Source organism: Ursus maritimus, unplaced genomic scaffold (assembly GCF_017311325.1).
Source record: "Ursus maritimus isolate PB19 unplaced genomic scaffold, ASM1731132v1 scaffold_25, whole genome shotgun sequence".
Lineage (NCBI taxonomy): Eukaryota > Metazoa > Chordata > Mammalia > Carnivora > Ursidae > Ursus > Ursus maritimus.
Genome location: NW_024425008.1, coordinates 23676886 through 23699345, shown reverse-complemented (window position 1 = coordinate 23699345; position 22460 = coordinate 23676886). Strand labels below are relative to the sequence as shown.

Here is a 22460-nt window from a genome sequence, read left to right as displayed (position 1 = left end):
CCGGGTCCCAAGTCCAGGACAGATGTCGGGCTCCTGTTGGCCCTCTCCCTTGTCCCAGGGGCCTTTGGATGGAGTCCAGGCAACACTCAGCTCTCCTACCCAGGACTTCCCCCTGGAGAGGAAACACTAAGGGACATTGGAGGGACTCACTGTCCCCAGAATTACGGCTAAGGAACAGGAATTTGGTGACGGCTGTGGTGTATGAGTGAGTCAGGCAAGAAGCACACAGGAAAGGAGGGCACTTTTCTTTACACTATTTATTTTTCTCTCCATTAAAGAAAAATGTGAACGCAGAGGTAAAGAGAAAAAAGTGAAAGTTCCCTTGATTCCCATCTCTCATCAGTTATCACCGTTTTCCCCAGCAGGAACCTGCACTAGCACTACGTGGTGTGTCATCACAGGCTTTTGCCAAGCATTTACATGCACACACGCACAGACACACACGCGCGCACTCACGTGTACATCCATGTGTACAGGGGTATGGTGCCAGGGGCTTTGTTTTTCTTTGCTTTTGCACAAATACTACCCTGTTGACCACATTGCTCTGCAATTGTCTCCCCGTAACAGTGCATGCTGGACATTTTCTCACGTCAACATATACGGAGCATCCTTGTTGGTTGTTTTTTTTTTTTAAACTTCTGCACTATATTGCACATGGATGCAACACTGTGGATTCAATCACGCCCTTTCCACTCACACCCTCACTCGGGGTCCCCGTTGCTCACCTAACTCTGGGGAGCATGAATCAAAAGTCTTTTCTGGTAAATGGTGGCCCCGCACAATTCCAGGGGACGCCCTTCACATTCAGAATGCGGCAGTCCCTCCCATCCCCCATGAACAGATAAGGTGTCTCTGGTTCTTTTCCACGCACACGATTCTGCAGCCAGCATCCCCGCCCGTGCCTCTTGGCGCACATGTGTGGATAGTTCTCGAGCCGTTGCTACCTCAAGGTGGAGAGGGTGGGCAGAAGGGCACGCGTCCAACGTTTGACAGACCCTGCCATGATGTGGGGAGGGTGGCTTACAGCCTCCTGTGCCCCGCTTGGCCACACCGGTCCCCCTAGCACATATCCATCATGTGGCTGCCGGCCGGCCAGCGGCTTCCAGGAAATCAATTGCAAAGACAGGCGATTGTCATCAGCTTGAACACTGGAAGCCATCCAGGGAGTAGACTCAGTTGTAGGAGAAAATCATACTGGGCTCAAGACCGCTTGTAATGGAGACCCCTTGGTGACTTTCTGGAGGAGTTAAAAGAACACAGGCAGACACACTCATTTTTGATCATCTACCACCAGCCCAACTGCGGGGAGCACAGCACTCCGCCCTTGGAAGCTGCCCCTTCTTAGCAGCCGCACAGGAAGGGGGAGGCCTGGTCCAGGGCCCAGGCTACCGGCGTGCCGGCAAGGCGGCCCACGGGGCACCTGCTCCCCTGAAGGGTGGACCCAGATGTCCATCGGGTCCCCAGCTGCTCAAGGTCCTAGTACCTGTCCCCTTCTGCTCGCTGGAGACGTGGTCTGGCAGCCAGGCAGTGATTCTCCAGTGACCATCCCCTCTCCACCTATTCCCCGGGGCCGGGGTCCTGCAGCTGAATACAAGCGTCTCTCCCCGACCTGCACAAACACAGGTGTAGGCACCACTACTTCGTTCGTACAACCCGCTGGAGACCTTGGCCCTGCACCCCCCAGGAGGAGGGGGGGCCTCTGCCAGCGCAGTAAGTACGGGAGAGGGAGGTGCGGTATGGACAGGTCCAACATGTTCCTGAACTGGAAGGGTGACCAGAGCCTTTCCCTGATTTCAAAGGAGCTCTGTGGATAAGCGTTCACCCTCTAACCCCCTTTCCCGTTACTTCCTCTCTAGATCCCAGCTACCCACACCCACACCTGGCCCTGCACAGAAAACGTAGCCATAGCTATGGACTTGGAGAAACATACATTCATCTTCTATGCACAGCTGTCCCCCAGCTCTCCAGGCCCACTTACCTGATGATGACAGAAGTAACTCCGGCTACCATCGACTGGGTACTCGCGGTGCAGGGCACCAACTGCTTTCCATATGTGATCTTACTTAATTTTCACTTGATAAGGTAGGTACCACTGTGATTTACAGGAGGGGAAACAGAGGCTCAGAGAGGTTAAGTATCTTGATCCAGGTCACACAGCTGGTTAGCGCCAAAGCTAGGATTAGAAACCAGGTCCTTGTCAGACTCCAGAGCCTGTGGGCTGAAGTGCTGGGCAACCTTGGCTCCCACTTACTTCACTCGCACTCCCCTTCCATGCAGCTCTGTCCTCTGTTTATCCCCCCTTCCCTGGTGCTCTGCTCTGCCAGGGCCTCAAGTGGTCAAGATCATCAGGGTTCTGTTGGGAAGGCAGGTCCTTATTCTGCTTGTCTCCAACCTCCCCCAACTACCCAAGGACCGACGTCCAGTCCCAAGCCTCGTGCAGGAGCCTGGGTCATTTTTGCTGCCAAGGAGAACCGGGCAGGGTGACAGGAGCAAGTTCCAATCACCGGTTAACACCCCCAGGCCGGTAACATCCATAGCGATGAAGCTTACCTGCTGGCCTGAAAAGACGTCCTCGTATATTGCTCGATTGAAAAAGGCAACAAAGCAGGGCTTTTTTTCTTTTTCTTTTCTTCTTTTTCTCCTTCTTCTTTTTTTTTTTTCCAGTAATCTCTCCGCCCAACATGGAGCTCGCACTCACAACCCCAAGGTCAAGAGTTCCACCATCTGAGCCAGCCAGGTGTCCCAAGAAAGCAGGTTTCAAGCAATGTACAGCAAGAAAACATTTTATTGATGAAACAAAAGTATTCTCTATGTATCAAAGCATAGAAAAGGGATATTTGCCAAGTTGCTAAGAAATGACTTTTGTTGTCTTCTCTGGCTTATCTGTGTTTTCTAATTTTTTTCAACGAACATAGATTATTCACAATATTTTAAAAAGCAATAAAAACGAATCAATCCCAGGCTGATTATACCTCTCTGGGTCCCCGTCCCTACCTCCAACAGCTCTCCAAAAAACCCCGCACTCCCTAGTCCTGGGCATTCCCTTCCCTCCCATCGTTTCCACATCTGAGTAGGGGTGGGCGTGCTCCTACCTGCACCAGGTCGACCAGGGGGAGGTGTGAAGGCTGCACCCCTCCCTAGACTCCTCTGCTGACCACCTCAGTCCAAATGCACAGTGCCCGGAGGCCCTCTTCCCTCTCTCCTGCTGCCTTTTCACGGAGGAGGAAATGCTCTGCTCTCTACCGCATTGCTTGCTTCTCAGGCCGAGGCAGACTTCCTTGAGGCCAAGGAGCTGGGAGGCCAGGCCCTCCAGGTCCTGTGGATTGGAGCCCAGGGCAAACAGCTCCTCTGCAGAGAGGTGATTCTGCCAAAATGAAGAGGGAAGGGAAAGACATCACAGAGCGCCAGATCATCGGGAAAGAAAGAGCAATGCCTTGGGATGGGGCTAGGCTGGCCCCTTCTAGAAGACTCTGAGGAAGCAAGGGAGGAGATGGGAACGGGGCTTCCCGAGCATCTACCGTGTACATGCGGGGGGCCCTCCACAGACATCTCGGCCCTCAGAACGGCCTTCCCTTTGTGCAGGTGAGACCCCTGGGCCGGGACTTAGATCTCTCGTGCTTCACTTCCAATCAGAGCAGGCTCCTACCCATGATTCTGGATGGAGAAATTCGTGTTGGCTGACAGCCTCTCCTCGCCTGTGTTAGCCACTGCCCAGGCTCCCCGAGAACCAGGAAGACCCCTCTGCTCAGGAGCAGGGGCTAGGAGGAAGCATTTTTCTGAGGGGCTGGCTTTGGGAGCACCTCCTAGTCTAAGGATGAATTGCTAATTCCATTGTTCCTGCCATTAAAATAGCAGAAATCCGAAGGCAGCCTATGGGGCCTAGAGAGTGGCCTAGGGCTCAAGGGAAAGGAGCAGAGGCCCTCCACGGGTCCCCTGAACCTCCATCTTCAAATCACATTCCCAGAGGGGGCCGTCCTAGAGACCCAGAAACCAGGCTCCTGTCCCCACCCAGCCTCTTACACACACTGGACAGATGTGGGATTGGCACACCTAATTGGGAGGCAGGAGACCCTGGTATTCCTTGAGCTCGGCACCTCACCACCTGGGTTCTCCAGGCCAAGTCACTCCTGGCCACCACACCCCCCTTCTACTTACACTGGGTTGCGATGTCAAGAACTGTTTCAAAGGGTGTTGCTGAAGACTGCTCAGCCCCTGAATGGGAGTCTGCTATTGAGTTCCATGCCCTGAACATTTTGGTTTGGCGGCAGGTAGTCGAAGCGTGATTGTTAGCGACATCCTGTGGACACAATGGGTAACTGCACTCACCTGGACGGAAGCCACAGGGTGACATCCAACTTCCCTCATTATGTGGAGAGGAGCTGATTGCAATTAATCACACTCATCACCTTACACAGGGAGCTGTCTTGGAGCTGGAAAAGAATCCCTCTCAAAAGCAGAAAACAACCTTCCAGCCACAAATTTCATCAGCCTCCAGCTTTATATCTGTTTTCATTTAAATTTGTCCCTTTTCAAATACTGACCTGATCGAAGAGTCTGGTGGCCATGGAGGGACAGTGATGTCAATAATAACATTCAGAGAAGAAAAGCATTATGGGCTGTTTACTCTATTCATGAATTCCATGCATTATCTCATCTGATCTTCCCGACAACCCAAGGAGGTATGTGCTCTGATACCCATTTTCGGATGAGGAATCAGCAGCTAGGAGCATAAGGGGAAGCTAGGGGGCAAACCTGGGCAGCCGGGCCTCAGACCCCATTCTCTTTGCACCACTCTTTGCAGCCTCACTGCCTGTGTCTACCCACCATGGTAATCCCCTGAGGCTGGAGAAAACCCCAGTTCCTGGGGCCCTGGCTTTAATCCTCAGACTGAATGCCCCCTGAGTCACCCTCTGGGGCAGGGAGAGGCAAGTGGACACGAGTCGTGTTAGGGTTTGACAGGCCTGGGTTGGAATCCCAGCTCTGCCTGTCGTTAGCCCTGTGACCTTGAGCTCGGTCCTGAATTTCACTCTCCCGAACTGCCAAATGTGGGCCCTGATCCCCTGCCTCGGAGGGTGATGTGAAGATTACAGAAATCAGGGGCACCTGGGTGGCACAGCGGTTAAAGCGTCTGCCTTCGGTTCAGGGCGTGATCCTGGCGTTATGGGATCGAGCCCCACATCAGGCTCCTCTGCTGTGAGCCTGCTTCTTCCTCTCCCACTCCCCCTGCTTGTGTTCCCTCTCTCGCTGGCTGTCTCTATCTCTGTCGAATAAATAAATAAAATCTTTAAAAAAAAAAAAAGATTACAGAAATCACTTGCTGCTGAGTAAATGCTGCAGAAAGGACGGCTATTCTTACCTGCAAGGTGTGCAGGTGGACCTGTGGAGGGACCAGCCCGGTTGACTCCTATAGGTGGCAAAATCTGCTCTAACCGTTCTAGAAAATACCAGTAAGGAGGGCTAAGGCAGGGGAGGGCCAGCCTTCTCACCCTTAGGCTTTTCAGAGTGAGTGGCTGATGTGTCATGGTTCAAAGGATCCCCAAAGGGAGGGACTTAGACAAGTTGGTACAGCAGACACAAGATCCGGAGACTTTGGGCTCCCATCTTTCCACAAAGACACTATTATCCAAGCAACAGGGTCCCTGCAGGATTCGAATCCTGGCCTCCAAGTGTCTGCAGAGACCCTGGTACTGTGAACCAGCATCTGTGCAGTTCGGGAAGCACAACCGAGAGCGGAGGGGGGAGGTGGAGAGGCTACTTCCGGCTTCACCTCCCACTACTCTGTGGACCCTGGAACTTCGTGCTCTTCCTGCCTTGGCAGGATCTCAGTGCTGAAGGCTCCTCCCCCTAATGTCCCCATGCCCCCTCCTCCTCGGGCCTCTGCAGATGAGGGCAGTCTTTCTTGCCCCTAACTGCCCACCAGCAGGGGGATGGCCATCATGGTGGTGGGCCATGAACAGGACTGTTCCCACCTACGGCCCCAGCCCCTAACACAGTGTCCAGCACGTGGAAGGTGCTCCCTGGTAAAGGAATAACTGGGACATCTAACCACAAATGGTTGAAGAGCCCACCGGTGGAAATGTCCCCAAAGAGAATGGCACTGAGGCCCCTGACCATTCTGAGCAATGTATGAGGCTTCCATGGTGCCACGCTTCCTGTTTCAGGTTGTCCCAAGGCCCCAGTATAATAGACATCAGTCTTAGTTATCTATTGTTGCTTAACGGATTACTTCAATAGTTGGTAGCTTAAAATAATAATGAACATTGGTCCCCTCACAGTTTCTGGGAGCCAGGAACTGGAGAATAGCTTCCCTGGGTGTTCCGTCTCCGGGTCTCTTGGGAGGCTGCAGTCAAATGTCAGCCAGGGCTGCCGCTGTCCGAAGGCCTGCCTGAGGCTGTGGGACCTGCTTCTAAGGCTCCTCGCTCCTGTAGTGGCAAGTTGGCGCCGGCTGTTGACAGGCCTCGGTGCCTTGCCATGCAGACCACTCCATGGGTCTGCTTGAATGTCCTCACGGCATGGCAGCCTGTTTCCCTTAGGATGAGTGAGGTGAGAGAGAGCAAGGCGGAAATCACAACGTCTTTTTTTAGTCTCTCAGAGTTGCTGTGACAAAGTACCACCAACAGGGTGGCTTAGCACAGCAGATATCTTCTCTCTCATGATTCTGGAAGCGAGCAGTGTGAGATCAGGGTGTCAGCAGGAAACACGATCCAAGACCAGAAGTGGGGAGTCTCAATCCTAGTTCTAGCTCTCCCACCAAAGGACCTAGCAGAGAATCCTTTCTTGTCTCTTCCAGCTTCTGGGAACCCCAGGTGTTCCTTGGCCTGCGGCTGCATGACTCCACACTCTGCCTCTGTCTTCACATGGCCTTCTCCCTGTGTCTGTCTGCTCTCTGTCTCTCTTCCTAGAAGGACACCAGTCACTGGATTTAGGGCCTGTCCTAATCCACTGTGCCCTTGATGACACCTGCAAAGACTTTCCAACTAAGGTCACATTCACGGGGACTGGGAGTTAAAGCTCCAACATGTGCTTATGGGGAACACAATTAAACCCACACAGGGACCTAGCTTAGGAACCATAGATCATCGTGTTTGTGATAGCAGGTGCTTGGTTACAAGGGTCAGCCCTGTTCAGGGAGGGAGGAGCCCACACAAGGGGGAGAAAATCAGGAGGTGAGGACAATTGGGGGCCCTCTTGGAGGCTGGCTCTCCCCGTATCAGAGAGCAGACCCCATGTGCAGCAGTTACAAAGGAAACAATGGAGAACCGGCTCACAGCACTTGGGCCCCTCAGCCTATCATGGATATGAAAAGGGTCAGAGTGTAGAGAACAGCAGGGTTTGGACATAGAAACCTTCTACAAAAGTAAAGTGTCCTGTGAGTCCCACCCTTAACAGGGTGGGCGCCCTACCACCGTCATCGCCAGCCTCGAGCTGGGGGCTTCCATGTAACCATCCGGAGCCCTGGGCCCCCACAGGCCTGTGCCAAGAGGATGCATTATGCTGGGACTGGGCCAGGGGCCCTGTGAGTGCTTCCCAGGGGCGAGATGCAGGCTGTGGGAGAGAGGTCCAGCGTGGGGTCATTTTAAGCCCTGTAGCGCCTCCAAAAGCAGTAAAGAGATCTTAGCAGGAAGAAGCTGGAAGGGGCTGCAGATTGCCTAGGGGCCGAAGATGTAGTTACCAGCGGTTTACCTGGAAGGGAGATGCAGATGGGACCCTTGGGACAGAGCCTCAGAGATGGGGATCTCTGAAGAAGCCGGGGGGATCGGGAGATCGCCCAAGAAACAGCTTTCACCATCTGCTGGGCCCAGAGGGCTGGCAGCTCCACTGTGACATACGAGTTGCCCTTTTCAGGGCCCCTGGGTGGCTCAGTCAGTTAAGCGTCTGCCTTCAGCTCAGGTTGCGATCCCAGGGTCCTGCTCCGTGCAGAGCCTGCTTCTCCCTCTGCCTGCCGCTCCTCCTGCTTGTGCTCGCTCTCTCTCTCTCTAATGAATAAATAAAATCTTAAAAAAAGAAAAAAAAAAAAAAGAATTGCCCTTTTCCCGTTCTCACATACCCCCCGCCCCCGCCCCAGTCCTTCCCACTCAGACCTTGGAAGCAACCAGCAAGGAAGGGGAAGCGGTCAGGTAAGGAAAAGACAAAAGCCTGCCACAGCCCCCTCCCTGCAGGCCAGCAGCCCTGACTACAGACCTGAGAGCAGGAGGATGAAGATTTCTTTTCTCTGAAGGGAGACAAGTGTCATTTCTATGACTGGATGCTTTTTTGGGTTTTTTTAAAGATTTTATTTTTAAGTAATCTCTACACCCAATGTGGGGCTCGAACTCATAACACGGAGATCGAGTCGCAGACTCCAATCGCTGAGCCAGGCAGGCTCCCCTGTGACTGGATGCTTTTCCTCTCTCAATGGATCATGGGTTTTGTGACATAAAATGACCTTACCTGAGCCTAAACAGAAGGGGCGTGTCTCCCTTGCTGAGCAGCTCACGTGGACGGCGAGAGGCAAGAGTTGAGTGGTATTTTGATTACACCCCATATTCAAGCGGTTGGCTTCACTGAACTCGAACTTTCTCAAGGGAAGTTGGGTCTTCCATTTCCCACCCCCCACCTCCAATGACAGAGCCTTGACCCACAGGGAGGTTCCTGCAGAAAATGTTGTCTCAGCTTTTGTCCAGAATTGAAGAATGTTTACTACTTTTTTCCTTCCTATCTGTCTGGAAGCGACACCAAGAACAACAAAAAAAAGGGACTCCTTGTCCCCAGCAAAACACCCACACCCTCTGAATTCTTCACCCTGTCTTGGCCTGACTTCACCCTTGGAGGGGGAGGCGAGGCCTGAGGTCTGCAGGCTGCATGGGCTGGAGGACGGGTTCCTGGGAGGATACAGCTCCGCCTAGAAACAAAAGCTGTTTTTCGAAAGCTTTGTGCAGTCAACTAAGTGGGGGAGGGGTCTGGGCAAAGCCAGACTGAACACCAGGGGGGACATTTCCGCTAAAAAAATAAAAAAATAAAAAATAAAAAAAAAAATCTAAATTCCCCAGGGTTGCTGGAGCCGTGATCTGATCAGTGCTTTAAGGGTCTTATTCATTAGTATCGGGGAAAAAATCATCAAGTTGCCTCTGCAACCCCTCTCTCATCGTCCTTGCAGAAAGGTTGGGTAGCTCCATCCCTTTTTAGGAGGCAGGCTTGTAGAGGAGGGCAGACCGTGGAGAGAAATCACCAGGACCAGGCAGGAGCTGGGGTTCTGCAGAAAGTCCAGAGTCTTCAGAGCACTGGTCTGCAGATCAGACACCCACCAGGAAGCTCTCAGAAAAGACCCAGCTGAGCTGAGGCGTAGGCTGGAATGCAAGTGGGGATGGGAGCCTGGGAAGCAGAGGCATTCCACAGTCAGAGCTTCTAGAAAAGCCCGCCTCCCTCAGCACGGAGGACACAGGGAGTAGAGAGACCCCTGGTTCTCTAGATTTCAGTAAAAAGCATTTATCGTGCTAAGGATAACAGTGGTATTTCAGACCTAAACAAGCCTCGTTTTTTCAGTCTATTAGAGAGAGAGCTCCAACACTCTTTAAAAGACGCCAAGGCCTTAAATAAATCTCTTTGTCACAGGCCACCCCTTTCTCTCTCCCGGGGGCCAAGAAGCACTCATAACCCCCACTAGGCAATGGTTGCCCTCTTGGATCAGTTTCCCAAAGAGCTTAATTGGGACCAAGTTGCTTCACTCTGCCTGGAGCTGACAAGCCCTGGAGGGTCTCAGGGTGAGGCCTTCCCTGGTGAGAACACAGCTCTTTCAGGAAGCTCAGTTTCCCAAGTGTGTTTGGACTGGGGAGTAACTCCAGAGTGTTTGAACTCTGCATGGGGTTAGCGGGGCTTTTCAACCTCAGCACTGACGACATTTTGGGCTGGAAGATTCTTTGTTGTGGGGGCTGCCCTGTGCTTTGTAGGATGTTTAGGATGCGGCCTCCACCCACAGGATGCCAGTAGCATCCCCTCCCTCCCCTTCCCCTCACTGTGACAATCAAAACTGTCTCTAGACATTGCCAAACCTTCTGGGGGACAAAGCCATTCCGGGTGGAGAACCACTGGCTAGAACAGTGTCCATTCGGCAATTAGACAGCTAAGGGGATCCGGGGCAGAGCTAGGCTACACATATCCCAAGAGAATTTTCCTCACTCTACACCAAGTCTTCATGGCCCTCATATCAAGGCTTTCTTGGTTGCACTAAGTGACAGAAAATTCAACTCTAAATGACTTAAAAGGGGGTGGATATCATCTCTCCTAACTGAGAAGACCAAGGACCTAGGCATAGTGCTGGATCAGGCCTAGTTTGACCCAGAAACTCAAACAATATTATCTGGACTTGGATGTACCTTTATCTCTTGACTTTGCTCTTCCTCACATTCTCTTCGCGTAGGGGCAAGATGGCTGCCAGCGCTCCAGTCCTGTATGTTCTGGTTTGAGACTTGCGGAGGGAAAAAATGCCAAGTGTTTTTCTTTATGCATCCCCAGTGAAAGTTTCATTGCACTTCATTCCTCTGAGTGGGTCACAGGTCCATCACCAAGTAATACACTGGGGAAGGTGATGACCTAATTGGCCAGGCTATAGTCACGCGCCTGCCTCTGGATCTAGGAAGAGAGTCAACTCTGTGTATAGGACCTTGAAGATGGAAAAGTGGGAGTTCCCGATAGGAGAATCAGGGTACAACTAGAGGAGAAGAGAAAGGATTCTGGATGGCAAAAAGCAACAGATAGGTACCAGCCTTCATACTGAAAAGAAGCTCATTGTTGTGAAATACATCAAGGTGAGAGGTAACAGTGTAAGGAGGACTTTGTTGAATGGTAGTACAAACTTGTGCCACAACCATCGGAATCAACCTCCAGGTGACAAACTAAAGCTTTCTTACACGTCTCTAGGACAAAGTGGCAACTGATATGGTTCATTCAAATGGGTTCCTAAAATGGAGACTACTAGAGTTTCACCAAGATTCTTCTTCCCCTTCCTCCACAGCAACACAGTTGTAATTGGGCCCCAGTTGCCCGGCTGAAGACAGCATTTCCGGGATTCCGTTGCAGCTAGGTGTGACCATGTGACTTAGTTTGCACTATATGAATAGAAGGGATGGCCAGACCTATGCCTTAAGATGGTGGGCCTGCCTGATCAACACTGTTTCCCCTTCCCTTGAACCAGAACATGAACTTGCCTGAGACCCAGCTTTGACCACACAAGTGAGAAGGATGCCCTAGGAGATGACAGAGGAGGGTGTGAGGAAGCTGGATCCCTGAATGACTGCATGGAGCATATCCTCCTTCCAGTCCAGAACAAGTAACCTAAGTGAGAGAACAGTTTCTGTCTTTTCTAAGTCACTACTATTTGACAATCAAGTTTTCTTCATATTCTAATATTTTTGAAATTCACTATGTTGTTGGCCATACACAGCGCTCATCAGGGACCACTTTAAGTCAGGCCCCAGGAAAATATGTCATGGGTCTCCTGTCTATATAACAAACTAACTTAGAATCTGTGCATTACAAAATGCATAAGTTCATATGCAGTATAGTGGTTTATCAATGAAGATTCAGAATAATGGGTAGAGAAGACCTGCTCAGGTGTTTGTTTATTGTTCAATCAATGCACATGAGGGTTCCTTGTGGCCGGGCACCATCTCTTCATGTTGAGACCCAGAAACCATCTCTTCGTAATTTGGTCTCAGCCACTATGAGAAAACGGTAGCAACGTATCATCACGTTGACTAAACACTGAGCACCTAATCATATCTCTTTTTTTTTCCCTGTAATTTTATTTTTTATTTTTTTTAATGATTTTTTATTATATTATGTTAGTCACCATACAGTACATCCCCGGTTTCCGATGTAAGGCTCGATGATTCATTAGTTGCGTATAACACCCAGTGCGCCATGCAATATGTGCCCTCCTTACTACACATCACCGGTCTATCCCATTCCCCCACCCCCCTCCCCTCTGAGGCCCTCATCTAATCATATCTCTTAAGAACACTCATGCCAATGCTCTGCTTCAGCCTTGACCTGCCTTTGTCACAGACTGTTGATTGCTTGATGTTATGGAGGCTTCCTCTCTGTTCTGGAAATTGCATATTGTGTAGAAGTGACGTCTTGTGTTCATTTGATAGAGTTTCCATGTATTTCCAGCTGCAGGCACCCTCACTGGCCAACGCTAATGTTGAAAGAGGAATTTTAAACAAGTAACAGTGGTAACAGAACATTTGGTTTTGAACTTAAAATATACTTAGACCATAAAAGTCAGTTTCTATAGTCAGTTTCTGTCACCATTTGAAGATGTAAAGTGAGTTGCTGACTTGTTTTCCAGACTTTGGGCAGGACCCATCGCCAAGGAGTCCCATTTTCCAAGGCAACAGTGTGTGGGTCAGGTGCCTACAGACACCAACCCTCGCCCCAGTCCTAGAGAGCACTGTGCCAGCCACACCTGTGTACACGCACACGCAGCAGGGGAGTGTCCTCGCTGCCCCCCTCCCCCGCCCCCTGCTCCCGCAGTGCCCTGGGTGCTTCAGGTCGGAGGCCCTTATGTCCACATCATCCAGCGGGGCAGGGCCAATGGAAGAGGATGTGAGAAAAGCCCAGGAGGGGAGGGGAGAGGTGTGATGGAGGAGAGCTACAGTATGGCTAGCTGGCAGAACATGGGAGGTGATGCCCCCTGCCCCCCATGAGGCCAAGACCTTCACCTTGGGGGCTGCTGAGAGACCATGAGACAGAGGGACAACAAGGTAGCCATGAATGGGTGAGCCATAGGCCACAAGATGTGCGAGATAAATATACTGAAACAGGAAAAGGGACAAGGTTCCAAGTGGGAAATGGCAACACGTCAACAGACCCTTTATATCAAAATCAATTTAAGGCCAATCTTTAAAAAAAGAAAGAAAGAAAGAAAGAAAGAAAGAAAGAAAGAAAGAAAGAAAGAAAGAAAGAAAGAAAGCCAATCCATCTGCTACTGTAATTCTAATCATCATCCGACCCAGAGAGCTTTAAAGCTTCCCCACTTAGATGGATCCGGCCCAAAGTTCGGGAGATGGGTGAGGGATGCCTAGGCTGAGAGCAGTCTTTGCTGCTGAGGTTGGGACTTTGGCGGAGGCCACTCATGCTACAAAACATTGTTAATGCCAAAGTCATGACCATTTAGTGACACCCGCTGGACTTTCCAAGGATATGACACAATATAGCCTGCCTTTTGTTGTCATAATATATTTTTGTGCCAATGGTGAGTGGGTTGCAGACGGGAGCAGGAGCTCTGCTTTTCCTGGTTTCAGAAGTTCTGTTGTTTGTCACTCCCTGCATATGAAGGATCCTTCTGGTAAGATCAAGAAAGTGCCAGCATCAGACTTGAAGAAAAGTGTCCATGGCTTGGAAAAAATCCCAGGCATAATAGTGAAACACTCTTTTAAGATATGCTGCATCACCAGTGCTCTTGGTAGGAAGAATGATATTGTTGGGGAAAACTCAGCAATGATTCTAAGATGAGCAGTGGTTCAGAGGAGTTGGCTTCCAATGGCAAAGAGGATTTGACCGATGCTAGATGTCAGTGAGCCCACGCACATCCATCTAGCCACCATCGCCCATTCTCTCTGGTTCTAGGACTGGTCTCATCAGACCGAATTTTCCACTGTAACTTAAGACAAGGTAGTACATCAGGATGGGTTCTGTCAGTCCCAGGCCTCATATTTGTGCTGGAGACATAAGGTGTCATGATGTGTGGGCACAGAACCACTCCCAGGGAAGACGCTACAAGCCTATGAGAGCCACAGCGATGGGACTGAGCAGCTGTGATTTCTTCTAGCTTTCCCTCTAGAGAATAACAGATACTTTACAGTTTGCGAAGCATTTTTATTTATATTTATTTTATCCCCTTCCATTGTCACAACCCTGGGAAGGAGGGCAGACATCATCATCACTCCATTTCATAAATGAGAAATAGCAGCTCGGAGAGGTAAAGGGACTTTCTCAGGGGACTCTGGCTTGTCAGTGACAGGGCCTGGATTCAACTGAGATCTTTAATGCCACACCCTGGGCTCTGTCCGCTGAACAGTGAGGTCTACTTTTAGGGCCATCCCATTTCTATTTTTGTTTTTTATATTATCTGTATCTAAATACATTTGACTCTTGAACAATGAGGGGTTTAGGGGCGCCGACCCCTGCACAAAGTATCTGAGTATAATATAATTTTTTAAAGATTTTATTTTTATTTATTTGTGAAAGAGAGAGAGAGAGAGCACAAGCAGGGGGAGCAGCAGGCAGAGGGAGAAGCAGGCTCCCTGCTGAGCAAGGAGCCCGATGGAGGGCTCAATCCCAGGACCCTGGGATCATGACCTCAGCCAAAGGCAGACACTTAACCTACTGAGCCACTCAGGCTCCCCTGAGTATAACTTTTGACTCTCCCCAAATTTAACTACTAATAGCAGTACTGTTGACTGGAAGCTTTACCAGTAACATAAACTGTTGATTAAAACATATTTTATAGGGGGCGCCTGGGTGGCACAACGGTTAAGCGTCTGCCTTCGGCTCAGGGCGTGATCCTGGCATTGTGGGATCTAGCCCCACATCAGGCTCCTCCGCTATGAGCCTGCTTCTTCCTCTCCCACTCCCCCTGCTTGTGTTCCCTCTCTCGCTGGCTGTCTCTATCTCTGTCGAATAAATAAATAAAATCTTTAAAAAAAAACATATTTTATATATTGTATGTATTATATACTGTATTCTTACAATATCGTAAGCTACAGAAAAGAAAATGGTATTAAGAAAATCTTAAGAGAAAATATGTTTACAGTATTTTATTGCATTTATCAAAAGAAATCTGTGTATAAATGGATTCACACAGGGGCACCTGGCTGGCTCAGCTGATAGAACATGGGATTCTTGATCTCTGGGTTGTTAAGTTCAACCCCCATGTTGGGTTCTGAACTCCCCCCCTCTACCTGAATTCACTGCTCTTCTGTCCGTGTTCCCAGTCTCATTACAGCACTTAACAGAACCGATCTGTGACCTGTGTAGGGGTAGACACTGTGTGTTATTCTTTACTGTGTCTCTAATCCTTAGGAGGCACATAGCCCATAGTCAATGTTTGTTGGTTTGATCATAAGTGACAAGATGCCTTGGGATGAGAATATGTTAGTACTCAGTAGTGTGACAGGTATTCGCACTTCTGTGGACTGGGCAGAGGAGCTAGGGAGAAGGTGTGAGGATGGAATAAAGAAGCATAAGGCAAATATCGACACAGTGTCTGCTTTGTCCAGTCCTCCTGTCCCCTCTGTCCCCTTTCTTCTGCCTGACATTGGGTCTGAAAGCAAAGGTCAGGCGCTCCGTGCGAACACAAGAGGTCTGAATGATTTCTTGACAATGGCAAAGGATCTGAGGGAACAAGATGGTGGAGGCAATGAGCAAGACGCAGGTCCTGCACTGGGATCCGGAGAAGGTGAGCCGGAAACCGAAGCGTGCAAACAGAAGGTGGTGGGGCAGAACTCTGGCGCCTCAAGAGCTTCCTCTTTTCTTTGTGGATTCCGGATATAGGCCACTCAGGAGGGGTAGCTAATGAGTGTGCGCGGGACTGTCTGCCAAAGCTGTCAGGAACAGTTACTTTGCACCATGCCCTGGTACCTTCCCGAGGAAGGTGGGAAACCAATCCAGCAAACACATCAACTCCAGGGAGAGGGGCTAGTCAAACCCCAGGCTCTGTCTAGCAACCATCTCCCCACTGGGAAAGAACTCCCCTCAAGTGATTGGAAGACTCCCTAATGCAAGATCTGGAACATTCTAAAGTCCCTCCTGAAGTGGAGGGAGGAGGATGACATTATTGCAAAGTAGGCAAAGAAAGGCAAGGGGCTTCTTTTCAACTGGAAGGTGCAGAATAGAGGTGGGGAGGCTGTGAACACCTTGGCAGCAATTATGCAGAAAGCCTGTGGTATAGACGCGGGGCAGCATCACCCCACCCAACAACACTGGCAGTGTCAGACTCCAACAAGAGCGGTGTAAGAGCTGCTAATTACTGAGATTCCAATAAGAGCTATGTCTTAGAAGTGATTTTGAACTGATTGCAGCTTTTTGAACTGATTGTGGCTATAAGCTATAAAGGAAGGAATCTAAATAAAAGTGAAAAATTCCTTTGATCAAACACAAAGGAACTCTTCCAAATAAAAATACCTTTATTTTCCATACACATCATAGCTGTCTGTTTCACACGTGTAAACAAATGATTTATACACATCTACTAAACACAGAAGTTCCTTGAGACAGGGACCACACTTGTTCTTCCTCTTAACTCTTGACAGTTTCTAGTATAGGATTCAGCGCACAGAAGATGCTTACTGAATTGAATTTAATTGAAGTAATCGCTGTATTAATGATTTGATCAGATAATTGTCATTTTTTACGGTAATGGGCTACTGTAAAAGGAATTCTAGGGTAAAACAATACAAAAGGCCATTCTAATAGTCTTAAATCCGGGAAAACATTCCTATTTTTCTAGAGGCCCAAAAGAAATATGCAAATACAGTCATTCTTGAAAGCCAGCCACCCTACATTCCACAACAGACACCGTGTTGATTGTGCTGCGTTGCTAGGCAACCACTGGGTAATTTCCTGTGTAATAGAGATGAACCTGTCATCTGCTTTCTTGGCTGTGTGTGACATGAAGAGACAACAGGTAAAGGACAGCCAAGAACACCTGCACCTGGGTGACACAATCCCTCCTTAAGTGTGATGACACAAGAAAATCCCCATGCCCTGTCAGAAAGTGCTGGAGGGAGAATTTCGTTCACCTATTAGCACAAGACAGCCTGGTGAATTCTCTTGGATTTACCCTGTGGGTAAATGCTGTGGGTTATCCTGTTATCCCCATCCAGAAAGCAGGAGACCAGAAGCACTATAGCTCTGCGTGCGGATCAGGAAGGGCTCCAGATCAGCGGGTCCCATGACTCCAGCTGGGATGAGATTTTACCAGATAAAAGCAGCCTTTTAAGTCTTAAAAGGGACACTCAACATCTCAAAGAAACCGAAGTTGTGGGTGAATAAACTGCGCTTTTTTCTACCTGAAGAAAATGCTCTTAGTAATTTCTTTGTCTGGACAGGACTTCCCAGACCTTTTAGGCAAATGAGTTGCCTTGTAAAGGCTCCAGTGAACTGTAGGTATTGACAGCATTGTCTTTGAAATAGGCTGAAAACCCGACGAAGAGCTGGAGAATGAAAAAGGAAATGTCTCAAAGCTTCTCTAACATTAAGAAAAATGGAAATCAAATTTAAATGCCACTTCCAATTTGGAAGGCTAAGAGTCCTCATCTTTCTCGTATGACGTTTTAAAAGGACCACCTCCCAGATTAAAAAAAAAATTTTTTTGCCCACTCCTTACTCCCATAAATATATTTGAAACTTCTTCAGAAATTGTTTGCTTTTCAGTCTCCTGTTTGAGACTGAATTTTGAGATTTTGGACTCTGGAGAGCGAGCAGATTCTGAATCGAGATGAAATCAACCAGATAGTTTTGATGAGCAGCTGGGGAAGGCTTCAACCGAGCATCTGGTGCCCATTTATCCAACCTCTGGTGATGCTGACTTAAACTAGCCCAGCTGGCCAACCGTGCTTTGCGAAGCTTGTCACAAGGACCAGCCCTGCCTAGCCGGTGCTGGAAAAAGGAGTGCTCATGTGTGACGTTGTGGGCTTGTCTCTGTCTGCAAAGGAGAGCCGCTCACTACATCGGTCACCTCTCTTGACTACTGGGTTTTAGAAGGTTCTTCACAGAATTCCAAACAAAGTCAGCCACTCCAATAGAGCCAAATCAAACGTTAGGGAGGAGGATTCACCGGCATTGTTGAGCAAATGCCCAGAACAGGAGAGACCTTGACTCTGGCAGGGTGGGGGTATGGTAAGAACAACAGAGGCTCTGGAATTTCTTCGCCAGAATTGCTAAGTGTTGAGGAAACCTGTCAGCAGCGACCTTCACCCGCCTTTGAACAAGCCGCAGTGATAGATACTGTTCTGTGCCAAAGGTTTGGAGGTGGGGCAGAGCAGAGGGTGTCAGGGAACTAACGAAAGAAAAGCTCTCCAGTCTCGTCTTGCACCAATGGCCATATAAGTGACCCCCTCCCCAGGCTGGTGCAGGTTTCCTTTTCTAGAGCCTTGTCGGTGATGTGTGAGTGCATGGTCAAATTTTCAGGAAGCAGGGGTCCCACTAGTGACAACTTGGTTGAATACTTACTGTGTGGTGTTTTTTGCTTTGTGGGAGAAAAACAGATGTAATCCCTGCCCTAAAGGTGTTTAGACTGCAGTGGGGAAGGCAGATAGGTACCCAAGAAATTGCCATGCAAACCAGTCTAGATCAAGCCACCAGAGACGGCACGTGTTTCATCTGGGGAATAATTAATGTCTGTGTAGAGGCTGGTCCTGATCTTGGGCTTTGTAGCCAGCTTCCTATCACTAAAGTGTCGGGTTCCACTGAAGGGCCCCGGCCCCCTTTGGCTTTCTGCTGCCCTGGCCTGCATTCCCTGCCTGCTGGCAGCCCCATGCTGGGGAACACAGCTGAGATCCCAGGGCTATTTACAGAAGGAAGAGGAGCCCATAAGGCAAGATATGAGATGTGGCCCGGGAGAACCAACAAGTTAAAAACCAAATGGTTTTACACAAAGGGGAAATTGAACAGCTTTCTGGGTCATCGAGTGAAAGAGAAATTGTGAGTGTATGTCAAAAACTTCATATTCAGTGTGGGGAGAGGACACTTTTAAAATATTTCCGCTATAGTGGCACCTGGGTCATGATCCCAGAGTCCCGTATTGAGCCCCCTCCCCAATCAGGCTCCCTGCTCAGTGGGGAGTCTGCTTCTGCCTCTCCCCTTGCTCCTCTCTCTCTCTCTCTCTCTCTCTCTCTCTGTCGTGTGTGTGTGTGTGTGTGTGTGTTTATGCTCAAATAAATAAAATCTTTAAAAAATAAAATATTTCCACTATAAAGATTCTAGGTAGACCTAACAGGTAAAAGACAGCTGGTGAGAGGTTTGAAATCAGCATTACCTTCCGCCCCCACCCCCCAACTATCTCTACCACGGGCAGAGTAGACCAGATGGAAGTGTTGTCTGCAAAGTTTGCCTTTGTGGTGTGCAGTCTCCATTCCTGGCATCCTTTCCTGCACAAGGGCTGTACCTAGTGCCTTCTGGCTCCCCACTGGCCTCCTCCTCAGCACAGCAGGAAAGGGTGTGGTGGTACCACTTCCACTGTAATATGGAGGCAGTCTTGCAGATGGCTAAAAGCAAGGACTGTGGAATTCAAATCCTGGCTCCACTCTTTACTACCAGCCACCCTGGCAAGTGACATGGCGTCTTTACCTTAGTTTACCTGTAAAATGAAACTAGTGATACCACAACCACCTCATGGGACTCTGTGAGGATTAAATTAATAAATCTAGGCAAAACACTTAAGACAGTGTCTGGCAAATAGTAAGCACTCTGTGTTGGTGGTCCTGAGAAAAAATTTGTCTTGGGTTCTAGACTAATTGCATGTCAAGCAATTTTACTTATGAGAATTTCAGGTACAGGCGGGAAGTTAGAGAGCTATTTGGAAGGGGCTGCCACTGCCCCTGAAACCAAAGCCGTGCCTGTATATTACTGTCCTGATCACAACCTAAATGTTATCCTTTGCTGCTCCTGCTCTTTCAGAGCCTCTGAGAATGTGAGCCCCAAACCAAGCTGGCTGTGGGGGGCCTAGTCACCGGACTGCTAAGGAAAAAAGGAGCATGCATTCCACTTTCACCCACTTCTGCCCCTGCCAGCCTGGGATGTGTAGATCCCTCTGCCCTCTTCTCTCACTGAATCCTGGCTCTGGGACTCCGAAGCGCACATATACCTACCATCCCAGCAAGCCTCTTAACACACTGTGACGTGGTCAGTGCTAATACTGCCAGATTCAGACTAGAGGCTAACTATTTTACAGATGACCAGGCTAAGGTTTGGAAAAATAAAACAGATGGTTCTCAAACGCTGGTCCAAGAACTGATGCCAGTCCTTAGGGTGATGTTTTCACTGGTCCTCAGGAAAACTGGAAAAATAAGAATCATGCAATGAATTTTTCATAAAGGAGAAATTATTTAATTTTTAAGTCATGAGGTGATGGCCTATCTTCCTTTCTGTGTATATGTGGGGGAAGACGTTAAAATGCCCTTCTTTTAGGGACGCCTGGGTGGCTCGGTCAGTTAAGTGTCTGCCTTCAGCTCAGGTCATGATCCCAGGGTCCTGGGATCCTGGGATCAAGGCCCGTATCAGGTTCCCCTGCTCACTGGGGAGTCTGCTTCTCCTTCTCTCTCTGCCCCTCTCCACTGCTCATGCTCTCTCCCGCACACACTCTAAGAAATAAATAAAATCTTTAAAAAAAATTTTTTTAAATGCCCTTCTTTTATAAAATGGTATTGAAAGAAGCGGGGATTTGAAACTCGATCTTTTGAATACTTTCACTGATATTACACTATTTTAATTACTTTAAAATAGTTCTAAACTAACTTTAATTTTAAATTCAACTTTAAATATTAAAATAAGTATTATACAATTATTTATAAGTATTTTAAATTATATACCATATCATATACTTGAAAATTTCTTCAAATGAAACTCAGCACAAGGTTGACTCTTCATGGTACCCTCATGCAGGATTGAAAATGCAAATCCTCGCATGGTTGGGGGAGTTAACAACTTAATGAAAGAGGCTGGGTGGAAGCGCAGCTTCTGGCTCCAGACTGTGGCACTCCGTGACAGGAGAAAGGAAAGAAGCCAAGTTGCAAAGCCTTGAGTGTACCATTTAAGGGAGCAGGTCTCCCCCTGCTGGCAGTGGTGGTGGCAAAATGAGTCTTTAACCACAACGTGTACTGAGGACTCCAAATGGAAAAGACTCTACAGCAAGAAGACGCTGTGCTTGGAAACCCACTCTCCATCATAGGAACCTTAGCCTGAACATGGGTGCGACAGTAAAGATTAAAGATGTCATGTCACCAGGAAACTATCAACCAAGATGCTGATTTACAAACCCTGGCAAATTAACAAAGCCAGGAACAAAATTTTTTTTACATTGGTATGGCTATATAAAAATATTACCCATTTTTAAAAAATTACCCATTTTCATGAATTGCTTATTTTATATCATTAATGATAAAGAACCATACTCAATAAAAATCACACCTATCAGTAAATTGGTCTGATGCACTTGGTTCCATTAGCAAAGTTGCCTTTAAAGTTCAAGTTATTGATACAGCATGGGTCTCTGCTCATAAGATAGGTAAAATCAGGTAAGTCCGGCTTACTTGCACCTTTATAGGACTCAAGTAATCCTCATGCTTTGGCTTATTTCATTTATTCTCTTTTGTCTGGTATGCATTATGCCCTCATCTACTTCCATTATTGTAAAACGAGCTTTTCTTAAAGCTTTACCCTCTCTTCCTTCTCCAACAAACAACTGAAGGCTATTTTTTTCTTCCTTCATTTTATTAATTAGATTATGTTCAGAATCCCCTGGCATTGACCACATTCTCATATAGTTTATTAGAGCATGTCTTTCCCGTATCAGATTCTAAGGTTATCTGAAGATAAAACTCTTTTATTTCACCCCCAAAAGAAGCAGTAGGGTTAATGGTTAAGATCTTGGACTTCGTATTTTGTGTCATCATGAGCATAAACCTCAGCGCTCTCATCTATCAACTACAAACCATACTAGCACCAACCTCATAAATTTGCAGAAGCATCGTTAAGACAATGCATGTAAAGCTGCCTGGCTCTTAATTACTTGGTAATTGTTAACTATTGTTTTCATTCCCTCCATCCCCTCAACAAAAGCTTTACATGCTGTAGGCATTCAATTATTATTTGTTGGTGGGGCTTATGCTAATAAATACATTCATATGCAATAATGCATTAGCATTATCTGTGTCTAGAGGACTAACGTGATTAACCATGACCTAGCAGTGCTTACAAAGACTTAGATTACCAACACAGGGCGATTTCCCCATCCCGTGATCTACATCAGCGCGGTCGAATACAACTCTGTGTATACTGACAATGTGCTATAATCTGCGCTGTCCAATAAGGTAGCCATTAGTTATATGTGGTCATTAAGGGTTTAAAACGTGGCTAGTGCAAATGAGAAACTGAAATTCTGTATTTTGATTAGTTCAATACTCCCTAGTGATTAGTGGCTACCGGACTGGCCAGGGCAGCTCTAGAACTTGCCTCCACCTGTCGGTCTCTTCAAATTCACCCGAGAAGGACGTTTTTCTAACCTAATTAGTAACCCTCACTCATCCGATGCTGCAAGAGAATTGATCCCAACCCCTTTTTCTTTAACTATTACAGGTGTGCTCATTGTGACACTTCACCAAAATCTGGCAGGGGAGACAGTATCCACATTAAACCAGGCAGCTCGGACAGTCGCACGGGACAATGGGAGTCAGACATCAAAGAACGTGAAACCATCCAAC

At 48.3% G+C, this 22460-nt stretch overlaps 1 long non-coding RNA gene across 1 annotated transcript; it reads right to left on the bottom strand.

Annotated features, from left to right (window-relative positions):
- Nucleotides 1-2685: 2685 nt before the first annotated feature.
- On the bottom strand, nucleotides 2686-10507 carry LOC103670838. Its single transcript, XR_570686.2, has 4 exons — nucleotides 10353-10507; nucleotides 4156-4297; nucleotides 3093-3364; nucleotides 2686-2724 (listed from the first exon to the last, which is right to left on the bottom strand). It is a non-coding gene; the product is annotated as an uncharacterized LOC103670838 (long non-coding RNA).
- Between the last annotated feature and the right edge of the window lie 11953 nt (nucleotides 10508-22460).